The 10,901-nt window shown below is 40.1% G+C and overlaps 1 protein-coding gene across 1 annotated transcript in view; it reads left to right on the top strand.

Annotated features, from left to right (window-relative positions):
• The first annotated feature begins 239 nt into the window (after window positions 1-239).
• Window positions 240-10,901, top strand: part of THSD7B (thrombospondin type 1 domain containing 7B) — a 496,878-nt gene continuing 486,216 nt past the window's right edge. The window contains exon 1 of the mRNA XM_030916925.1: window positions 240-382. The gene's annotated coding sequence lies outside the window, so the exon portion shown is untranslated. The remainder of the gene's footprint in view (window positions 383-10,901) is intronic.

Raw genomic sequence — 10,901 nt, 5'->3', positions numbered from 1 at the left:
CGGGTGCGTGGCATAGGCCGGAGGAGGCGGAGGAGAGGGGGAGAAGGAGGGGCCGGCGGGGAGCAGCTGCCGGGGGAGGCGAGGCGCAAGGTGGCTCCCCGCGGCCCCGCGCCCCGCGGCTCCCGGACGCACCAGGCAGCCAATGGCTGTGCAGAGGTGTACAGCAGATGGCGTCCGACTGCGCCGTTCCTTCTTCCTCCTCCTCCTTCTCTTCCTCCTCCTCCTCCTCCTCCTCCTCCAGTGCTGAGGAGCCAGAGTCGCCGCCGGGTTGCCAGACGCTGGAATGGGTGGTCTCCCGATACACACCACCATCTTTCTTGCGCTCGGGAAGCTTGGGGCTCGGCGGCTCCCAGAGGCTACGGCGGCGGCTCTGGCGAGACGGGTGAGTGCGAGCGCGCGGAGCTCCGAGCCGCGTATGCCGGGCCCCCTGGCCGGCCGGCTGGGGGGGGGTTGGCAGCGCCGGGGATGGGGGCGCGCCGCCGTCGCAGACTTTGCTCTCTCCTTGCCGGGCAGCCTTCGTCGCCCCTTCTCCCAGCCAGACGCGGGAACTTGGAAGAGGATCTTCTCGGACGCCCCTGGCTTGGGGCTGTGGGAAGCATGGGCTGCCCGGGGCGCAGTGTGCGGAGACCCTCTAGGCGGGCGGGGACGCCCCACGCGGCTACCTGAGCACCGACCTCATGCAACGGGACTGAGCCGTGGGACCGGGGCAGCAGGAGCTCTGTTCCATTCACCTCCAGCTTGCTTTGGGGGATACTGGTGAGGGAAACCGGGGGTCTCCCATCCTGCGCAGAGAGCCTCGGGGCCCAAGATCGAAGGGCCGGGAGTTGCCCTGCGGGCTTTGCAAACAGGTTGACTGAGGGTTCCCTTTTCCGTAGCGCTGACTGCTAATTCTACGCGTGGGCGTTCAGTGCCAGTGGAGGATAGCTGAGCAAGCCAAGAAGTTTTGCAGCTTCCTCTGATTTATCAGTGGAGTGTCAGGAGGCTGCAGCAACAGTTTACATTTCCTCTGTCCCTGCGGGGGCTAGGGACAAGCTGGGGTCGGACGTGATATCCTGCAGTTTGTGGAGAGGAAACTGGGAAGGGGGCATGAGAGTGAGGGGCAGGGGGGAGGACATGCATATTTTCTACTGCATCGCCCGTCTGCACCTGTCCCATTTACTCTCTTACACATCCCTCAGTATTAAAGTTATTTGCATATGCAAATGAACCCTGCTCTTTGTTGACCGCGTATTTTGAATTTGAAGTTGGAAAGCTTGACTGCGGACAAGGGAATGTTGAGGAGGGGGCCTTAAGCTCTCTCACTCTCTTTTCAAAGACAAGAAAAAACTTTTCCTTGGCTAAGGTGGTACTTTTTTCTTTTGGAATGTCTGAGCTCTGAGCTTCCCTTAAGAGGTATTGTGATATTTTCAATACTGTATAGTCAAGATGAAGTTCGACTAAGATTATGGGACCGTGGCATATTCTACGGAAGATACCAGGGTTCCTTGGTGCTCTGTTCATTGCCAGGGTGGTCTGCTGGAAGCCGGCAGTTTCCCACCCTCAGACTCCTTGGTGCTCTTTAAATGACAGTCCGCCTGGTGTTTCTCAGCGGTACACCTGTGAGTGCTCTGTTATCGTGGAAATGGTAATCCATGCAGGTAGGGCTCATGCCAACCAGACTGTGGTGGTGGTGGGGTGTGTGTGTGTGTAAATATATATATGCGCGTGCGTGTGAACGTGTGTGTTTGAAGTTTCCTTTTGACAGGTAATCTTTGGGTGTCAAAGGGATACAGTTATTTGTCTGGCAGTGTCAGGGTAATCTGAGTTTGTCGAGTAACTAGGAGGAGGTAATCTCCAGGGAAGCCTTTTTGTGCTCTTGACTCTACTCAGCAGTTGGTGAAGGCTTCCTGAAAGCCACTTAGGGTGTTACTAACCAAATCAAGAAGTCTTACTCAGTGGTGAGTGAAAACTCCTGTCTTTGTGGGTTAAAAGCTATTTATAAAGTTTCTGTCTTGAGGCTTCACTTTGATACACTGCTGTTTTTAAACCTTAGTGCCATTAATAATAGGAGCCTTCTTTTGAAACATAATGTGGCCAGTTCTCTGTTTTCTGAGGGTAGTTGATCTAATCTGGTCGATTCCCTGGAATTGTTTTATTTTCTGTCACTGGGATGTGTGTGTGTGTGTGTGTGTGTGTGTGTATGTATGTATGTATGTATTTGTGTGTGTGTGTTTTCTTCATCTACCTGCTGAGAGCTGAGGGTTAGAAACTCTTTTTCATGCAAATTTAAGTGAAAAAATTATGAAGAAAATTCCCCTGACCCAGTAACAATATACACAGATACTTATGAAAAAATTGTGGGTGTCATTGTTGACTTTAAAAAGGTGGAATAGTCTTGTATGTATCAGCACAGACAGATCCAGCAGCCCGGAACACCTACAAACCATTCGGGGTTTTAGAGATTCTAGATTAATCTGTGATAAGGGCTTGGTGATACCTGGTCCAGGAAAGGGCTGCCTACTGCTGGTGGACTTTGATTGTCTGTTTGGAGGGTTCATAATACAATGAGCTCACTTTATGTCAACCTTAATATTTAAATCAATACTTGAAAAATGATCTTACAATATTTCTTAGTATCCCGGCCCATTGTTTTCCATCAAAGTTGTTGATTGTTAGAGAGTTGAAAGACTAAGAAACAGGAAAACTGTTAGGTAGAAAATAATTACCGATCATATAAACAATGTAAACACAGACTCTACTGTTTGAAGACTGACGTTAAGAAATTGGTAAGGAGAGGTACCTTTCTGTTCTCTGCTGAGTGTGCCTTTTGAGAGAAAGTAGGGAAAGAATTAAAGGAAAATGGTACTAAATTGTACTTCATCAGAAAGGCTGTGAAGGACCTTGTCTGCTTGCTATAGAGCCTATTTCTGAAGGAATAACTCTTTTATTAATATCAGCCAAAAGAATTTTGTCCTTAAACAATAGACTGAAAAAGCAGAATAAAAAGATAGGCATTAAGTTAAAGGAGGGGGAATGTCCAAACAAGAAAAATTCTAAAGCATGTCAACTCACTTTAATTATACTTCACAAATTGAAACTGGGAGTCATATGATTCCTTTAAAGAAAAAAAGTCTTGCCAAAACTTCAATTCTGCTGTTCTGCACACTTTACAAAGATTAGGCATTAAAGTAAAAACATCATGTCAAAAGTTTGAATAGAATGATGACGAATATTTGACTGGTCCTATTTAGTTAACTGTGAAAATGACAAATGATACAATATATTAAATACACGATTAAGATAAACAGATTAAAGAATTCTAAGTAGTGACAACTATACCACTTGATGGGAAAAAAAGAATAGCACTATTAAGGCTTCAGAGATGCTCTACAGACAAAGCATAAAGGCTGGGTCTTTGAGTAACTATTGGGTATTGTAGTATCAAAAACAACATGAGTTACTTAGATATGCTGTTGGATTTTTGAATACGGATTGCACATAAGTGCTTTATATTTTCAAAAGAAGACATTTCCCAGTATATACCTATAAAATAAGCTGCTGCATTCACTGTAACACCAGGTAGCTTCCTAAATATAACACAGGTCCTTAATTTAGAGCTGTTAACATGATTAATATCTAAGTGATAATTAGCACGTTAAACCTGAGAAAGTAGAGGGATTTTTAACTCCACTTCTAGGCTAGAAATTTACTATTGTGAATTTTAGTGGGGTCTGTAGTTTAACAGATCTAAAATCACAGGCACCTTTGCTCCAAGATGATCGACATTCTATTCCCACCCTTTAAAACTTCTCCATCTACTGAGATTATTTTGTTAATGTTTTTAGTAGGATGTTCATGGGTGGTTATTCTTAATAGCTAACAGTGGCTATTTCTGAAATGAAGCCAAGGAGGATTAGGTAGTTCTTGGTCATCTTGTAAGTATCTCTTGACAGAAGGAAATAGGAATCCCAGTCACTGAATTCCTACAATTATGCTTTCATTCTAAGCCATGAATCCTGGTATGGGCTAGTTATACAAAATAGAGAGACGTAGTTATTTTGCCAGGTTATAGTCCACCAGTGACTTAGTATGATCATTTTGTTGCTACCACATCAAGCATTTTATTTGAAAGGGAAAATCAAATATCAGTGGAACCCAATTACTCTGTATGTTTTGGTAAAACTTTGAAACTAACTCTAGAGATGCTGCAGAATAATTTCACTGCTGGTAGGGACTCATGCTTTTGGTAACGGGAGTTGAATCTAAGCGTGGTTTCTAAGCTGAACAATGAAGTCATCTGGCAGCTAGAAGAACTACTTTATTTTAAGTGTGTATATACTGTTGTGATGACTAAAACACAATATGTATAAAAGCTTCGCTAATTTTATATTGATTTTTGGTTACTAGGTGTTTTTGCAATTTATGGATTCTAAAACTACAACTCTTTGCTGTGATGTGGAAATCATAGAATTTTTTTGACGTTAAAAAGAAGAGGTCCACATACTAGAAAAGGTTAGACATTGACCTAGACGCGGAGATCTGTGAAAGTGTGAAAATGTTTCCTGCATGAATAAAAAAGGCTATCATTGTTGAACTTAGGTGTTTTGCAGCAAGGAACATGATGCTCGCTTTTGATTTTGCCTCTCTAGGCATGTTTTAATTATGAGCCTCTTGTAATTAAATATGCCGTAGCTAAAAACAGAATCCTAAGTAACTAATGCACAAACGATTTTTCAATGCCTTGACTTGGAAGAAACTCATGGCCGTGTTCCACTTGCCTGCATGAGGGCTGGCTGTTGATTTGTGTCCTAGTGTTATGTTAGCGAACAGCTCATTACTTCTGGAAGAATCACAATGTTGAGTAAAGCTCTGAACTTCGTGGCAGTTAGGCACGATTGCCTTAGTCTTAGACTGCAGCTTTGTAGCAATGCATATTTTAATTTTGGGTGCTTTCAGATGGTTATTTTTAAAAGCATACCATGTAGTATGCATACATGAAATATTTTAATTATAATAAGACTAAGGCTTGCAGTAATCTCTTCTTGCAGAGTTTGCTTCTGGGCTCTCCTCTATTGATTTCTGCCTTTTGTGCTTACGTTAGACATATTCAGGGCAAGTTAGACAGTGCACATTGATACATTCTTACTGACAAAAATATTGAACTACTTGTAAAATAGTGAAATACTTGTAAAAATATTGAAAAACTTGTGCACCAGTAGGTCAATGAGTATTGCTCTGAGCCATCTACAGTTCCTACTATCATCCTGGTCCTACAGACCACTCCCCTTAGATCACTTCTTGAGAGAGCCACTGGGTGTCACCCACCTGGTATGGCAAGGGGGCCTTGGGACACACTCCAGTGATATTTCTGAAAGCTGTTCTGACTGGCTTATGTCTCAGACCTACCAATTGGTAAATATTTTAAATATTATCCCTAGATATTTGTACTCGTAGCAAGAATAAATGCAACCATTGGCATTATCAAGTAGTTGATCATCAATCTGTTTACATTTACATTTTAATTTTCTCTGTGTCTAACATTTCTAGCTGTTAAAACACTTGAATATTGTTATATTTATATTATTTAAGAGCCCAAAGCTATCAAAACCCCTTTCATCTGAGTTATCAATTCATATAAAGCCACTCTACCTTCAATTTAATTTGTTTTCTTAGGAAATATAAAATAAGGATATTAAGTTCCTTTCTTCCTGTTAAGAGGAAGAGCCAAATTTCTCACCGAGGTCATCTGCCAGGTAAAATTCTTTTACCCCACAGCTGTCTCAGACCACTTAATTAAAATGTATGTAAGTGGGAGTAGTTCAACAAGGCTTTTTTCTTTTGGGGAAAAAGTAATTATTTTTTTCAATCTCTGTTTCTAGTCTTCAGAATTAACTCAATTTATTTCATATTGACTTCCATTCATTTTCGTGATTAAATATTGTTAGTAGGCCTTTCATTTCATCTGACTTGACCCATTCTATGAACTGTAATATCTTCTGGCCAGTCACAGAGAGGCAAGGGATGTTAATGACTTTGAGGAAAATTTTTTGGTGCTTTCTTCTGGATCTCTTCTAGCTAAAACTAAACTCCAGCACTGCTAGATGGTCCCTGAAAAACGTAACCTAAATTATGCTGCTTTCTTGAACAGAAAACATAGGATTCCAGATACTACATCAATTTAACACTTGCCTGTCGTTAATTTCCTATTATCTACTTTCTTCTTCTTTGAGACCTATCTCTTTAAAGTCACCCACAAACTCACACTTATTTAAAGTGGCCGAAAATATTGCTTTCCCTGTTCCTGTGGTCCCAGTTATCCAAATTGTATCTATTAGTCAAAGTTCACTTCCAATTATACTTCCACTGAGCTTTCACTGATGATGCCAATTCACAGAGCCCCCTCTCTGTCCGAACAACTCAGGTGGTAAATTCTAATTTTCATGTTTGGTTAAATCTATTTTCTTATTAGCATCTATGTGTGGAGTTCTGATGGTAAAGGATTTAAATGGAGAAGGGCACCACTCTCTACTGAGAATTCTGGAAAATTTTGAAGAGGAGAATGTGATGGAGAGTAGGGGTATAACAGCCATTTGAGGATCTGTAAGGTAAGACTTACCAATATCCATGTAGGCAACAAGTGTGACTAGTAATTATTACTATTAATTAATTACCTATAAATTGCTGCATACCTAGCTAGGTACATTAGAATTTGTTTGTCTAATCCTCATAATAATGTTGCAAAGTAGGTACTGTTATTTAGTCCCATTTTTTTTTGTAATAGGAAACAGAATCTGAGGGACCTCTAGCACCTTGTCTAAGGTGAATGCAACTGGTAAACCACAGAGCCTAGATATGCATCTAGATTGTTGAATTGCAAGGCCCATTCTGCTTCTGATAAACCAGACTACCCTAAGCCTGAGGTTTTACTCAGCGGGTTCAGTCTTTTCTGCTGCTGGAATTTATCCAAAATGCAAGAACACACATACTTACCTACTGCCAAGGCCTCTATAGTCAATGGAGATGACTGACAGGAAGAATATTGCTGAATTACTTCTACTTGGGGGTAGAAGCATCATTTGGAAATACGGAAAAAGGCTGCATTTTGATTTTGCACAGACCTTGTTCATGAAGATTATATCGTCTTAAAATTGTAAAGAACTAGATCCATTCACTTGCAAAAGTGTTGGCTTCCTGAGGAACCATTGGGAAATTCAGAAAAGACAGACATATTTAGGAAATCCACACCATATTCCTTTGTATTAATGGCTTATCATTAGGACAGAACTGTCCTGCCAACTACGCAAAGCATTAGCTTTTGAAATTAGCATAAAGAATACAAAAAAGGGAAAATGAGTTGTTTGATGTAAGGGGTGGTTGCTGGTGGGTGCCTGGGTCACTCCTGTGATCTGGTCAGGTGACTGCCCTTGTCTGTCCTCTTTGCTCTAAGTATATCCCAACTGGAAACTGTTCTCAGTCAAAGAGGACAACTTACTGAGAAGAGGAGACCTGTTCTTTAGTTGAGCATGTGTAAGAAGTCACAGTTCTGAAGATCTGTTTCTTGAAAGTATTTTGATGGCTCAGTATGAGTTTTCTTGACATGAACTTTCATGAAAGTGTATAATAAACTCATTTCCAATACTAATTATTTCTAAACAAGTATATTGTTGGAATCTGACCAGTTTCTCTCTTTGCCTCTGGCAGAATCATATAGGAAGAAGCTCAGAAAAGTCGAAGTTGTAAAGAGATTTTTACTCATTCCAGGAATGAGCTTTTTCACATTCAGGGCTGTCTAGAAGTGTGATAGGCTGTCTCAGGGAAATGTGAGTTACCCGTCTTTGGGGGTATTCAAGCAGAGTATGAGCAACTACACGTCAGGGTGCTTTGCAAAGACAGGATGTGCACACTGAATATTAGTAGTTGAGATTTATTGAACATATACTGTGTGCCAGACGCTACTCTACATGGATTAACTTATGAAATCTTCTCAAAAAACTTATGAGGTTGATTGTATTATTATTATTATTTTTATTTTACAAATATAGAAATAGTGAGTGATTTGCACCAAGTCGGGAGTTGCAGGCAGGCAGTCTCCTTCTAGAGCAGTACAGGTCCTTAGAAATTGAACATGAGCCACAAATACAATTCGTGTATGCGATCTTATATTTTTTAGTAGCCACATTAAAGAAGAAAACATTGAAATTAATTTTAATAATATGTCTTATTAACCCAATATATCTAAAGTATTGTCATTTCAATATGTATTGATTATGAAAGTTATTAATGTGATGCTTTAGATCTTTGCTGTATTACATCTTTAAAACTCAGCCTGTATTTTACACTTACAAGCACATCCATTTTAGTTCAGACCAGCCATGTTTCAAGTGCGCAATAGCCACATGTGGCTGGTGGCCACCATGTTGAACATGCCTAGAATCTGTACTATTAACAGTTCTACCCTACCACCTGCCTATTGACAGAAGAGGGTTTCCTTTTCACGGTAGACACCAGACTACATAGTAGAGGGTTTCCTTTTAACTGTACACACAAAGACTACATAGTGGTCTTTGTAGTCATAGTAGTTTGACAGCTATATTTTAATTCACAGGTGTAAATTAAATTAATATAGTAGTCATAGTAGTCTACTGTGTAGGCTTTGTGTGTGAGAGACCATTCATTTGTTTATTAATGTTTTCTTTAGATACCAGCATGGATAATCTATTTAAAAAAGAGAGAGAGAAAAACAAAAAACACTTCCATGACTGCTTTCAAGAGTACAAATTCAAAACCCATCAGATAGGAAGATTTCTCTCTATGTCATTACTCTCATCTACTAAAAACTGAATCCCACATACCTTTCATTTTAGAAGAGGGGGCATGTCTAGCTTGCTTCCACTTTACAACTCTTCATACACATTATGAAATCACCTCACCCTTCTTGTTTCCAGCCTAATAATCCCAGTTTCTTTTTTTTATTTTGAGTAGTTTGCTAGTGTGTATGTGTAGCCTAATCCATATGAAATGAGCATAGCCTAAAAATAACCTTTAACTAAGATTTTAAGTAACCAGTTTTTCTGATTTACATTTAATGCATATTTCTCAGCCCTCTTTTACTGTATCTTTATTATAATGACTGCAGTTGGAGATGACATGCAGCCCACCAAAGTGATATTTCTGATCAAATGGTAGTAATTTTTTGGTAGATTTGATTCATTTCCTGGCAGGTAGCGTTCTTCTCAGTGATCTGAAGGGCTTTTCTCAAGTTGAATTTCTGACAGTAACAGACCCTCTGGGCTGTGACTTGCTTCAATTGAAAAAACAGAATGTGACATGCCTTTCATTGTGTGCAACATATAAAAAAAGTCCTGTGTTTCCTTTGAGTGCAACCTCTATTCAGCTGTACATGACAATGTGAAACATTTTAATAATTCCAAGTCTCTTTTGGTGGGGGGATGCATATTTCACAGGTAGCTTAAATCTGACTTTAGTTACTTTTTAAAAGAATATTAAGAACAAGACATCTGTTAGAAAAATTCTAAACTTCATAAAGAAGAACTACCTTGTGGAGATGGACTCTAAGACTATGTCATGTAGTCATGTAATAGTATGTACATGATTATTAGATATTTCATTTGGATTACAGAGTTGGTGGAGGAAAAACATAATGCTTGTGGACATAATATATTTCCAGTGAAGCACTTCTTTTATTTTTATTTTTTATAACTAAGCAGTTTTCACATAGCAAGACAAACAAATGTAAAGTCCAAGATGCATTTGTTTGTAAGCTATATGAATAAATTCAAAGAGTATTTATCGGGCACCTGCTGTGTCCGTGACATAGAGTGGATCCACGCAAGAGGTAAGATGCCAGTTCCAGTTTCTAGGAATTTACAGTCTACCTACGGAGATGTGACATGCACATTCTCTGTCCTTGGCAAAGCCAAATCACTTTATTTATATATGTCTATCTCTCTTAGTAAGTATGAGCTCCACAAAAGCACAGAATGCATCTTATTCATATTTGGATCGTTGCCACCTTGCAGGATATGTACACAACAGGTATGTATTGAATTAAATGAAAGGGGTACATTAATTTAATTTACACTTGTGAATTAAAATATAGCTGTCAGGCCATATTTACAGTGGGAGCATCTACATAAGATTTGCAATTCAAATAATGTAGACAAAGTCTGGTGTCAGTCCTTTTCTATTCCTGTGACTGGATCAGCTCTGCTCACTCCATTGGTGACTTGTAACAAGTTAGGGCACTAGAAAAAGATTTTCATCTGAAAGGAGTAAGGGAATGTGGACCTCTTTGTTCAACACTCCAGGATTCTAGTCAGATGTATGCTTAATCATACAGTCATTCAATATAAAAGATTATTTTGTTCGGGGGATAAAGAACCTTATCATTCAGTCACACTAAGTGATCTTTGGAAGTATGCATATGGGAGGTGGGAAGTGGAGCAGGATAAAAGTGTATTCACGTATGCCTGCATAGGGTTCCCAATGTCTCTTGAAGAATATAGTGCTGAGCAATACCAGGAGGACCATTTAATATTTGTGAGCAAAAGGAATCAGTTAAAAATTAGAAATGCCATATAAGCTGCAGAGGTGAAGCCCTTTAAGGTTCCCATTAAGGGCATAGAATAGGCTGCATTGCTCGTTTAACTATTTGAGCCAGTTACAGAACAGTGGCAGTTACCCGTGGGGGCGTCAGATCATCAAGAAGACATTTCTTTAGCAATTTCCAGGCAAGAAGTTTATTATACTTTGATAGATTAACGTAATTCTTCTCAGCCTACTGGGTTCCTCAAGGCAAATTCAGCCGATCTTTATGTACTGGTTGCCTGTAGTGTGAATATATATGTACTATGGTTGGCCCAGTCAGGGTGCACAGTGATACCCAAGAATTGGCCATGCTC

The sequence above is a fragment of the Rhinopithecus roxellana genome, chromosome 14 (genome assembly GCF_007565055.1).
Source record: "Rhinopithecus roxellana isolate Shanxi Qingling chromosome 14, ASM756505v1, whole genome shotgun sequence".
Classification (NCBI taxonomy): domain Eukaryota; kingdom Metazoa; phylum Chordata; class Mammalia; order Primates; family Cercopithecidae; genus Rhinopithecus; species Rhinopithecus roxellana.
This window is presented reverse-complemented; position numbering and strand designations above follow the sequence as displayed.